The sequence below is a fragment of the Furipterus horrens genome, unplaced genomic scaffold (genome assembly GCF_987537825.1).
Source record: "Furipterus horrens unplaced genomic scaffold, mFurHor1.1.pri manual_scaffold_2, whole genome shotgun sequence".
NCBI classification, from domain to species: domain Eukaryota; kingdom Metazoa; phylum Chordata; class Mammalia; order Chiroptera; family Furipteridae; genus Furipterus; species Furipterus horrens.
This window is the reverse complement of record NW_028327172.1, coordinates 81,130,171-81,143,606: the sequence shown is the minus strand read 5'-3', so window position 1 is coordinate 81,143,606 and position 13,436 is coordinate 81,130,171. Positions and strand designations below refer to the sequence as shown.

Here is a 13,436-nt window from a genome sequence, read left to right as displayed (position 1 = left end):
TGTCTCTGACCGTTTGGTTCTCTCACTTACCCCACAACAGTACCAGATCTTCACCACTCTCTGAGGTGGGCCCCCACACCAGCTCAGCACTGGAAGATGCTTCCAGTCCTGTCACTTTTTCCAAAAGCTTATACAGTTCTCCTCAATCTTTCTACTCTTGCACCTTATAGCTCTCCTCTCTCCTATCACATTCACTAGTGGAATGTAGATATCTCTCTAGCTAAGTTTCCTTGGTGACAGGGTAAAGGGGTGGAGTCAGCTAAGCTCACAATAGGGGCTTTGACCCCAGTATATCTGTGGGTGTTGGGAAAATTTTTTTAAAAAAATCTGAAGGTCCTATGGCGGGCTTAGATCAGTCATCAACTGACCACCGGTAGCATTTCGAGTGATCCTCACAGTCCTCGGCCTCCCTGGGTCTGTGGAGAGGACACATTTCTTTCTAGGGTTAATACTGTAGGAAACCGCTCCTTGTGGTTTAGGGAATTTTAGCCCCAGCCTGAGCATGACCTGCCGCCGGCACTCCTGCTGTTCTTGTCTTTAACTCTCAACATAAGGGTGCTCAGGAGACATAACTGAAAGCCACTCCGATGGTTTCCATGGGAATTGGATTTAAAATAATGCTTATTATGCTTTAGAGCTTGCTCCGCTTTTCTTATCTGTTACTATAACACAAACAATCTCTAGCAAGAAATGTATGAAACCTTGCACCTTGTGGCGTCCAGGTGTTTGATAGACCCTGACACAGACTGGTCACTGTGCCCTCTGTACTGGTACATGTAATCTGTTATTGTCAACTGTAATCCAAACGCCTAAAAGCTACTGATGATTTATGAATTTTGACCTTGTATCTCCCATGTGTATCGTCCTGAATAAAAGGAATGGGGGACAGAGGTCTGATTGCTGTTCTCCACTTAGAGGGAACAGCCGCCTTCTTTTCCCCCAGACAAAATACAGTGTCCTGGACAAGTTTGTTCCGCCGTGATTGTGAAACCTCCACTGGACAGAGTAGTTTCCAACCAAGCCTAGGGTGTTGGAGGCACCTCTGCCTTAAGTACGTCTCAAGGTCCAGTAACAGACGCCTTCGCCACACTTGCCCGAGCACTCTGACCACGCTCCCGCCTCCCACATGGTCATGCAGTCCTGGCCCTCGCAGCACTGGCCTCCGTCAAACTATCCAGCACAGACCCTCTCTGGGACCCTAATCTTGGTTCCATTGCTCAGTTGTTGCATACACGCCACTGGTCTGCTCTGCACCCCTTGTCCACAAGAAGAGAAACTCGGTTCATTCTGTCAGTATCTAGTTTGGCATGGCTGCTCATTGTATTTGCAAATCTGTGTGTCTGGCTTTGTTAAGTACTTGCATTTTTTATTGTCCATGATGCTGATTAATTTTGTTCATGGCTTTTATGAAAGGTAATAATGTTTTCATTTCTCCTGCGCATTCCTGCAGCTTGCAGAATGGTTGCCTGTGACTGTGTGCCAGGGTCAGAATGGGTACAGACCAGCCCTCGGCCACCTCACTGCACTCTACAGGTCCCCTGACCTGGCAACTGGCTCCAGTGCAGGATCTCAAACTCTTCCCTGGGCTCTGGATCAGGCCCTGAACCACTGAGGAGCTGTGTCCCCATCTGCCATCCTGGCCACATCACCACCACAAAAACAATTTTTTTATTTTTATTTTTTAAGTGTATTTTATTGATTATGCCATTACAGTAGTCCCAATTTTCCCCCCTGCTCCTCTCTGCCCAGCACACTGCCCTCCCCTCAGCAATTCCACCCCCATCACTTCATGTCCATGGGCCATGCCCACAAGCCCCTCTTCCTACACCACTCCCAACATCCACCCATCCACCTGCATCAACCAATCACACCTCTCAATCCCCGCACCACCTCCCCATCTCTCCCCCGTCCCCCTCCCAGCTGATAACCCCCCCAAATGACCCCCATACCTATTATTCCGTTCCCACCCTGGTCTGCCTAGTTGGATTGTTTTTATTTTTTAGATTCAGTTGTTGATAGCCATGAGCCCACTGCCATTCTAACATTCATAATCTTGATCTACTTTTTCTAAGTCCCCTTGACATTTCATACAATAATAGTCTGGTGATGGTGAGTTCCTCAAGCTCCACCCTGTCTGTGAAGCACTCCATCTGCCCCTCCACTCCAAATGATAGCCCCACTGGACAGAGCAATCCTGGTGCAAGCCTTTGCCCTTCATCACCCCGAATACTTCTTGCCAGTCCCTTCTTGCCTGCAGTTTCTTTTGAGAAATCAGCCGATAGTCCCATAGCCACCCCTTCATTGGCAACTCCCTGCCTCTCTTTCACTGCTCCCAAGATTCTCTCCCCATCTTCAACATTTTGCATTCCAACCATGATGTGTCTTGGTGTGTTCCCCACCAGGTCCAGCCTGCCCGGGACTCTCTGTGCTTCCCGAACCTCCATGTCCACCTCCTCTGAATCTGGGGAGCCCTCCTTCACCATCTTCTCACATAAGCCCTCAACCTCTCGCTCCCCCCCACCCCCCCGGCACCTCCTTGGCTCGGATGTCTGCACACTCAAAGCTGTCCCAGAGGTCCCCAAGCCTCGCCTCATCCCCCTCAACTCTTGTTTCCCCACTCTGCACTTGTTCACCGTTTCTCCCTTCACCATGTTCCAAATCATCGACCTGGACCCCAGTTCCCCTCCCCCCACCACTGGCCCCGTGTAGACCTTCCTTTGCCTCACCCAGCATAGCCCCCACTTCTTCCCCCATGTGCCCGCCACACTTAAGGATATCTGTCAAGTCTGTGAGCATCTTTATCACCAGTGCTCTGAACTCTGCATCTGTTAGGGTGACTATCTCTTCACCGCTTAGTTCTCCCACTGGAACCCTGATCTGCTCCTCCACCGGGGCATACTCCTCTGTCTCCTCAACCCGACAGGCTCCTGTGTTTGTTTGCTTTGGTGTCTCAGGCAGAGCTGTCGCACCCGCCACCATTGCAAGGGGTAGAGCCCTAGGCATTCGCCAGTGTAGGACAACCTGCTTCACCACGTTGCAGCGCTGCACGTAGGGGAGGGGTCCGAGAAGGAACAATGCCACCCTCTCAGCACTTGCCCCTGGGCCCCAGGCACCTCTTCTACTTTCACATGGGACCGGCGCCTCTCCAGCCATTGCCCCAGTCGTTGTTCCCGGAGTGGGTGGGTCCGTGGACACCCCAGGACCGTGGGGGCCCTCCAAGCAAGCGGACTCTGCTGAGAGACTGGCAGTTACCCCCTGCTCCAAGCCCCACCGGCCTGCACAGCCAGAAGCAATGAGGCTTGATCTTCCCTGATGCCCGGACCGTGAGCCATGTGGCCTGGCCAGGAGCCAGGAATGCTCTCCAGGCATCCCTCCCTTTAAAATGTGACTGTGCCTTCTGCCAGCCTGCCACTGCCAGCACTGTCACTGCCTCTGCCACCACACTGTGTCCTCTCCACCCCAGCTCTGCTCCTGCTACCTGTCTGGATGAGTATTTCTTCTCTATATCTTTTTTTGTTGGACTTCCATGCAGCTCAATTTTCTGGAACCTCTCATTGTCTCTAGTTTTGAGGTAGTTGTATTCCTGCTTAGTTGTGGAAGAAGACGCAGCATGTCTGTCTAGGTCTCCATCTTAGCCGGAAGTCTCGAAGCTGTTTTTTTCTGCAGTCCATTATTTATTATGTTCTTTAAATAAAATTTAAAATTCCTGGTTTTCTTAATAGAAGCCGCTCTGAAACAATATCAAAGCCAAAGTAATGAGCACAAAAGGCAATAGAGATGAGGATCCTTTCTCTAAGTAACTACCGAAGCATGGGAAGACATCGATCACCAACACTATGTGAATGAAGGTAGAGTGAAGGAAGCAGCACATGGCAGTAAGGAAGAGAGGGTAATGAAATGAAAATAAAAAAATTAGACATTAATAAAATATTCCTTCATCTTCAAATATCATTTAATCAGAGCTGATGCTTAAAATCTCTAGACTGTCCTTGATAAACTTTAAGAAAAGAGATTTATTACCTATTTAAAATATTCTACTAGAACATTTAAAAAATATTAACCCATAGCTTGCAGGGATCTCAAATGGCTAGTCTTCCTGCCTCTTGCCAGAACTACTTTCAAGTCATGACCGACAGATGGCTGCATATAAAATGATTTAAAGATGCTCTGAAATTTATACAAAGGTGCCACTAGAATGTGAAGAACATTGTAATCACAGGAAAATTTAACTCTAACCCAGATAGACTGCAACAAAACAGCTTTGACCGTCTTCTAGGGAAAATAAAACTAAAATGTTTGTTTATAATACAGATAGACGAGTCTAAATAGTGTGTGTTGGTTGGCCCTCAAAAACAATATACTATAAAAAAATTCCAATGTGTAGAAATTAAGCAATGGTACAATCTCATGAATATTACTATGAACTGGCAACTAAAAGAAAACTTATAATCACTAACCACGTAGTATGCTTTTTTAGCTAGTTAAAAATGCTAGATAGAAAGTAGCCTAATAAAATTTTTACTAAACCCATCCTGGTTTGTTTGCTCTTTAGCACCTATCAACTTAGGGCGAGCTGTGTAACTCACCATGAGGGCATGAGTTGTTTGTTTGGTTTGTTCAAATGCACCCTAGTAGTCTAAAAGAGTACCTGGAATGTAACAGACCACAGATATACTTTTGTATGATTGAATACTCTCATTATATATATTTACATGGACTTTTATATATCCTTAAAAGATTAACATTTTTTCCCTTTTATTTTCAGAGGTGATAGCAAAGGCATTTCCCAATCCACACATAATATTCAACAAATCCTACACAACCGGATGCAGGATAAACAGCTTCAGAACACTGGATTTGGAATCAGAAGTTTGACTGCATTTGGGTTTGGATGCTGGTGTCTATAAGTTATAGATCTTAGGTACGTAATAACATTTCTCTGATCTTACATGTTCATATCTGTAACGTGAGACTAAAAATACCCTTAGGTTGGGAATCAGGTTCCACTGAGATGACCTAGAATCAATGATGCCCAGTCACTATAACCACACCTAGCACTCAGATCTTAATTCCTAATGCTGTTTTCCAATAAAAGGAACCAGGGACACTTGGAGGAAAAAAAAATGGTTATAGGACTACCGCAAGAAATGTGTAGGATGAACCTATATCATCTTGCAGATGCCAGAAAGTGCTAAAACACACACACGCATACACACACACAATGATGAATATACATAAAAGGACATAGCAGCCAACTAAAAAACTCCCAATGGCCAAGCTGAAATGATTTTACCAACAGAACATATAGAGTAATATTGGATTATTACTCTGGCATTGCCCTGCGGTATTATACTGGTATGAATAAATTATTTAATAAATAAATAATTAGGAAAGAATAGACAAATTTGCCATGCAAAAAAAATTCAAATAATTTATGTAGATACTCTGCCCTTAAGGAGGCAAAATATAACCTTTTAATTATGGGCTGTGCATAATGATATTTTTCAAGAAAGTGCTATATGGAAGTGGAGGAAGGCAAAGTAAGGTTGTAGTGAGAAATCTGACAAATATCACTATCAGGGGATATTTTGTGATGAAAATATTAGTTTACTTCTGGGTTCTTCTTCCCCCAAATATATAACCCCAGTTTAATCACAGGAAGAAACATCAAGTCATTAGGAAAATTCCAGTTGAGGGGCATTCTACAAAATATCTAACCAGTGATTCCGGAAGATCAGAGAAGGAAAACTCTGATTCCAAAAATCCTCCGCTGCCTTGCGGCATACCTCTTCAGGGGAAAGGCTAAGGGAGTAAACCCCGACAGAAAATCTGGAGCCGGAGTCCCTAAGGCGGTTTGACGTTATAGTCAACACCGGCAACTCCTGCGGCGCACCTGAAGCCAAGCTGTATTGACTCCGTCTTTCCCTTGGACCCTTCAGCTGCGAAGAGAGGGGGGTGTCTGCTGCATGGGCAACAGCAGACCCTCCATATCACCCTGCCCAGGCTCTGTAGCTTCAGCTTCACTGGAGAGGACACTCCAGCGTCATCGCAAGATGTCGATTCAACACGGGAGGAGACAGATACCGTGTCACTCCCAAGTCGGACTGCACAGCCATTCTCGGCGGTGCAGATAGACTCTTAAGAAGCTACACCATTGTCTCTCGAGACGGACGGCTGCCGAAACGAAACGATTCCGGAAGCCAAGATCATCAAAAACATAGAAAGTCTGAGAAACTAAGATATTCAAGATGAGCCTAAGAACGTAGCACAACTATAATGGTACATTCTAGATGGAATCCTAAAAAGAAAAATGGCATTAGGTAAAAACTAAGGAAATTCAAATAAAGTATCATAATAATGTATCAAGCTTGATTTATTAATTGTAACAAATCAGCCATACTATTCTGTTTCTGCCAGCTTTCTGTAAATCTAAAATTCTTCTTAAAGAAGGAAAATGTTTATTTAAAAAATACCTAACATATATAATCTATAAAACTCAGATAAGGTAAATATTGTAAACACATAAGGCACAGTCCAAATTTACATGAGTCTTTAAATTGCCATACAGGGGGATAGTATAGATGGCACTTAAAGAAAATTAGAATTAAACTGCTGGGATATCTTATCATATAAAGAACTTCTCTTCCTCTTTGACTCCTTTAGCGATGAGATGGTCATCTCATTAAGGCAGTGTTGAATCTATACTTGCTGTTGGAATAGATTAGTTTATGCTGCAATAACAAGTATCTTCCGATCTAAGTGGCTACAGTTGGTGAAAGCTTCTTTCTTGTTCAAAGTATAGTTTGTTCCACATCATTCTCATTCAAGAACATGAGCTAATAAGAGTCTCTACCAGTTAGCATATCCTCATTTTTTCTAACACTGTGATAAAGGGAAAAAACATGATAAATCTAAAGGTGCCTTTGTGGCAGCTTGTATTTCATTGGTCAAGATAAATCTTATGGCTACACCTTCACAGAGGTGAAAAAAGACAATCCTAAAACATTTCTGCAGGTAGTAAAAGCACAAATATCAATGTACAGAATAAATGACTATCACATGTTTTAATAACAGTCTCTATTATCTATTCATTCATCCATTCAGCCAATAGGAAAGAACAGACCACATTTATCCTTAATGAAATTGGAAAATTTATACATTAAAAATTCATTTCCACACTTCTTTCTAAGTTTTAGACTTTTCTGACTGGACAAGTGATGCTCAAAAGTTCAAGATCTTATGATTCAAGCTAATATTCAATATAGAAATTTCTTAGGCTATCTCAATATTGGGTAAAAAACACACTCTTTTTAGTAGAACGCCTTCTTTCAGTGACCAGGTTTGATTCTGGTTCCTTTCATAAGTATACGACATGGCAAAGAAAAGGGAGACAGCAGAAACAATCATCCCACAATAGTCAACTTATAGGAAAATTTAATGATGAAAAACACAGGCTGTGGTTCAGATCCCAGCTCTGCCATTTTTCTTCCTTCCTTCTTTCCACAAAAACCCAAACAGACAAAAAAACAAAAAACCTGAGTGAGTTAGATGAATTCTTTATTGGATCAGTTGCAAAGACAAGACAAATAGAAGGCTGTTGTATAACATAGCCTCTGCCCTTCAATAAGCCTCACGGTAAAGTGGGTTATCTCCAGCTTGCATCTCTTCTATCTGCTTTTGGTGAATATTTGGGGGGGGGAGGGTACATATTTGTCCCTCACTCCAAAGCCATCTTTGTGATTTCTCCTCTGATCTGTATAAATCCTCAGTGCTCACAAATTATACAAATCTTTTTAACAAGCAGGTATCACTTCCATGGTGTAATATGACAGTTTCTAGCAGAGTTTTCCAGAGATTTATCTGCATTGCCTGTTATGGTGTCTGAAATTTCATTATCACAGATCATTTCATGGGTTGGGAAAGGGCAACTTTAAGAGCCTACAATAAAAATGTGAAGACCTTGGCTTATATTGCTTAGAATTAATGAAATTATCACTTGGCAGTACAGAGACCAAAACATTGGAGTAATAATTAATACTAAGGGCCCTAGAAGGCATCAAATGGGAGAAAGAGGCACTGAAAGAGGTTGAATAGGTTTAACAGTCCTATTGGATATGCTATTTTGCTTACAGGTAAACCTGAATAAAACAAACAATGATATAAACATTGGAATAAAAGTTGCCTGCTGTTAAAGTTTTCAGTTAATTGACAGACCAATCTTTTCAGCTTAATGCTTTAAAACAATTTAATAACTCCTAAGTGTGCAGTATTAATACATTAACAAAGAAAAGAGGTCCTAGGGAGAGTCAAATCCCTTTAAGTCATTTGCATTACATTATTTACAGGAAACACCATAGGGTTTATTATGAGATTAGCATCAAACTCAAGGCAAGTCATTATAATTTCTTTTAAACATCCTCCAGGTATGCTTTCCTTGGTGGACTCCTTTGGCATCCCACTACCATTCTGTTTAGAGATACCGTTTGAAAGCAGGGCTCTTCTCTGCAGGCCATCTGGCAAGGAGAAATTAGCAAGCACATAGCTAGAGACAGGCTAGAGAATCTATTCAGTCTAACAAAGCAAGTAGTATGGCTCCACTAACCAGATAAATGGAGCAGTAAAGAGATTGAAGCTACATGAAAATATTTATTATTAAGACACATTTCAAGAGCTTTCTGTTTTTCAGGGGATTGATGATGAATGGAAGTACTTATGATTGAAATATGAACCCTGCTCTTTTTGTAAACAAAGCTTTCTAAATGAAACTTACCAGGGGGTATCTGCCTCCATAATGTGAGATCCTTTTCAATTTTATTTTGTCCTGGGATGACCATTTATTTTCCTTACAGGAATAAATGTCATTAATGCAAGCCAATGGTCATTTTCATGAGCTACTTATAAGCTAACCACGCATTCTTGTTCTGCTGTCCTGGTATCTTTATTAATAGCACAACATTTGCTCTTAAAAGCATCCTGATTTAGATGATTCATTATGTGGTCACATAACTAATAAGCAGTCTCTGTAACTGATTTGGGCTCAATATAAATTGATACCAGCTTCATACCAGTAATAATCAATGAAAAACTTCATTTATTATGTCATGTGATTAGAATGCTCTACTCATGAGGTCAAAAATCATGCACCTCACCCATATAATGGCAGCAAAGATAAAATGTGTTCAAAGATCAAATAATTTCCTCCTAACTAGGTTAAATGCACTGACGGACACTGAAAGCGAATATATGTTTGTAAATACATACACTTTATTTGAAAACTTACCAGACATGTGAATTTGGGCAACTTACTTTACATCTATGAGCTTCAATTTTCTCATCTGCAGAACTGAGATAAGAAAGAGCTGAGTTACAATATAAATAAAAATCCAAGCCTTTCTAAGGAGAGTCGGGTAGACAAAGATTACTGAATTTGGAATCAGAAGATATCAGATAATGAATGAAGCCATCACTTACTAGTTTTGAGACCTTGAGCAACTCATTTGAACCACTTTGAGCATTGGTTTTCTTATCTGTAAATAGAGGTATTAAAATTGTGAAGGTCTTTGCTGTTGAAAGAATATAGCATGCATAGAAGAGAGGACTTGGAAAAGTGTAATTTATTCATAAAAGTTGTGTATTTATCCTTACAAGTTTAAACTTCAGTCACCTTCAAAGTACTCTCCATTTGATGCAATACACCTATTGAGACATTTTTCCCACTGCTCAAAACAGTTATGAACTCGTTGATTTTGATGCCTTTCAGTAATCCTGCCATTTTTGTTTCACCTCTTCCACATCAGCAAAACGTTTCCCTTTGAGGATTCTTTTCATCCAGGGAGATAAAAAAAAAAAAAAAAAAGAAAAGAAAAAGAAAAAAAGTCACTCAGGGTGAGAGAGGGTGAACAGGGAGGGTGGGGTTGGAGGTCATGCTGTTTTTGGTCAAAAACTGCTGAACACTCAGTGCAGTGTGGGCAGGTGCACTTGTAAATCATGAAATGGGCAAATGCATTGTCTTAAAAAAATTCACTGAAGCCAAATGCAGCCTCTCAGACCACCACCATTTGGTATACTGATACACTCACCTAGCAAGGGAAGTCCTCCAGAAGAGGACTAAAGGAACTGTTAAGGCTCTGGGATGAGGATAATTCTGTTGAAGTGAATGTTTGCAGAGCAATTTCTGTCTTTTATAGAAAAGAATGGAATTTATTTTGGTGCAGAGCTTTTTTTGGTTCTTTAAAATATTGAATTTCTGGGATCCCTTATTCATGAAAATGTGAGAAATATACTTTTTGTGGTTGGCAAGAGAAACTATAAGCTTGTGCAGATATCCTCAGGTATAAATGTACAGTTTGATAGGGAAATGGGCATATTTGAAAAACTGTACTTTGGTATAATTAGAAAAATACTTTTTTCTTTTTTCCCCAAAAATATGGACTTTAAGTTGTCTTATACCTGAAAATAAGTATTTATTTCTGGGACATTTATATAAATGTATGTCTAAATTTTTGCACAGGAACAATCAAGAGCAACCAGACTATAGAAGGAGCAGGGGATTCTAAACTTTCCATCAATGTAACAACAATAATAATAATAGCAGCTATCAATAGTGCTTATTATACAACAACATTTACTAGACTATAGTGCTAAATACAATAAGTAATTTTCATAAGTATTTTTTTAAATTTTATTTATTTTTAGAGAGAGGGGAAGGGAGGGAGAGAGAAAGGGAGAGAAACATTGTTATGAGAGAGAAACATCAATCAATTGCCTCTCGCACGCCCTCACCCAGGGACCTGGCCCCCAACCCAGGCATGTGCCCTGACTGAGAATCAAGCTGGTGACCTTTTGGTTTGCAGAACAATGCCCAGCCCACTGAGCCAGACCAGTCAGAGCCATACAGTAATCTTTTTAATTCTCACAATAAATCCATAAAATAGGTAATGTTTTTACCTCTAATTTACAGATGAGAAAAAAATACAGAAATTAAGTCGAGTCTCCATAGTCACACATCAATTGAATCATCATGCTAGGCTTTAAACTTAAGTGATTGCACTTCAGAGTGTTTTAACCTTATCTAGTGTCAACCCTTGAGACTGGATTCAGCATTATGAATTTATGCTATAAGGTCTTAAACTTGGTGTTTTATATAATTAATTAAGTTTAAGGTTCATGGAAGTACTATCAGACTATTGTTTCTGGAGCTTGTGAAACCAGATACCACACTTGAGGAATGATGTTTCCATCTGATGGATCCCACTATTGTCATTCTACAAAGTAGTGAATTCTAGGCCAGTCAAAACCTGGACTCTAGACCCAGGGAAAAGGGATGCTTTCTCTTTGGCTCTAGATGGGCCCAGAGTCAAGGGAGTGGAGATATTAGAGCATTTACAGTGAGGACTGGATTCCTACCATTTGAAAATTTTTTTTTCCTATTTTTAAGTATATTTTATTAATTATGTTGTTACAGTAGTCCCAAATTTTTCCCCTTTGCTCCCCTCTGCCCAGTACCCCCCTTCCCTCCAGCAATCCCATCCCCCTTAGTTCATGTCCATGGGTCATGCATATAAGTTCTTTGGCTTCACCCTTTCCTATATTATTATTAATATCCCCCTGTCTATTTTCTACCAACCGATTATGCTTCTTGATCCCTGCACCATTTCCCCATTTTTCCCCCTCCCCACTCCCAGCTGATGACCCTCCAAATGATCCCCATACCTATGATTCTGTTGCTATTCTGGTTTGCTTAGTTGGATTTTCTTTTTATTTTTTAGATTCAGTTGTTGATCGTTGTGAGTTTGTTGTCATTTTGGTGTTCACAGTTTTGATCTTATTTTTAAGTAAGTCCCTTTGACATTTCATATAATAATGGCTTGGTGATGATGAGCTTCTTTAGCTTCACCTTGTCTGGGAAGCACTTCATCTGCCCTTCCATTCCAAATAATAGCCTTTCTGGATAGAGTAATCCTGGTTGCAGGTTGCCTTTCATCACATTGAATACTGCTTGCCAGTCCCTTCCTGCCTGCAAAGTGTCCTCTGAGAAATCAGCTGATAATCCTATAGGCACCCCCCAGTAGGCAACTCTCTGCCTCTCTCTTGCTGCCCCCCGGACTCTGTCTTTATCTTTCACCTTTGGCATCTTAGTCATGGTGCGTCCTGGTGTGGTCCCTTTGGGTCCAGCTCGCCTGGGAACCTCGATGCTTCCTCGACCTGTACGTCCATCTCCTTCGCAAAATTTGGGAAGTTTTCCTGATTGTTTTCAATTCTTGCTTCCTCATTCTGCACTGGTTGACTGTTTTTTTTCTTCCTTATGTTCCAAATCATTGATTTGAAGCCCGGTTTCCTTCCCTTCACCATTGGTTTTGTGTAGATTTTTTTTCATTTCACTTAGCATAGCCTTCACTACTTCTCCTATGCGTTTGCCATGCTCAAGCATATCTGTCAAGCCTGTGAGCATCGTTATCACCTGTGTTTTGAATTATGCATCTGTTATGTTGTCTATCTCGTCTGTTAGGTTGGCTATCTCCTTGTCTCTTAGTTCTCCCACTGGAACCTTGATCTATTTCCCCTTTTGGGCCATACTTCTCTGTCTCCTCATTCTGACAGGCTCCTGTGTTTGTTTGTCTCTGCGTCCCAGGTAGAGCTGTCACTCCTGTTATGCTGTAAGGGGCAGAGCCTTAGGGATTCATCAGTGTAGGGCAACCTGTTTCACCACGTTGTGGTGCTGTATGTGGGGGAGGGGTCTGAGAGGGAACAATGCCACTTGCTCAGCATTTGCCCCTTCTCCAGGTACCTCTCCCACTTCCACACCAGACTGGCACCTCTCTAGCTGCTGCCCTGGCTGTCGTTCCCAGAGTGGGTGGGTCTGTGGACGTTCTAGGACCGTGGGGGCCCTTTAAACAAGCAGACTCTGCGGAGAGACTGGCATTTTCTGCCTCCGCCCCAACCCCCACTGGTCTGCACAGTCAGAAGCAATGAGGCTTGATTTTCCCCAGTGCTGGGACCGTGAGCTGCAAGGTCCAGTGAGGACGCTCCCCAGGTGTCCCTCCTGACTTTTTAAAACGTGTAACTATGCTTTCCTCCAGCCTGCCTCTGCTGCCGCTGCTGCCACCACCACACTGCGTCCTCTCCGCCCAGCTCTGCTTTTCCTACCTGTATGGGTGAGTATTTCTTCTTTATATCTTTGTTTGCTGGACTTCCACGTAGTTTGATTTTTTTGGAACTTCTGGTTGTTTCCAGTTCTGAGGTAGTTGTATTACTTCTTAGTTGTGGAGGGAGACGCAGCGTGTCTTTCTACACCTCCATCTTGGCCAGAAGTCCTCTGAGAATTTTTCAGAAGGTAGAGAAAGAGCCATCCTAGTGCAGGAAGCTGCAGTCAGATTGGAGCTCATGGTCTCTAAGAGTAGTGACTTTGACTAGCAGTTATGAATAAGTCTTCTGGC

At 42.0% G+C, this 13,436-nt stretch overlaps 1 long non-coding RNA gene across 1 annotated transcript in view; it reads left to right on the top strand.

Moving 5' to 3' along the window:
* Window positions 1–13,132, top strand: part of LOC150018900 (uncharacterized) — a 49,678-nt gene extending 36,546 nt beyond the window's left edge. Inside the window, exons 2-3 of the long non-coding RNA XR_016509232.1 lie at window positions 4,766–4,921; window positions 13,080–13,132. This is a non-coding gene — a long non-coding RNA (uncharacterized LOC150018900). The remainder of the gene's footprint in view (window positions 1–4,765; window positions 4,922–13,079) is intronic.
* The last annotated feature ends 304 nt before the right edge of the window (window positions 13,133–13,436 follow it).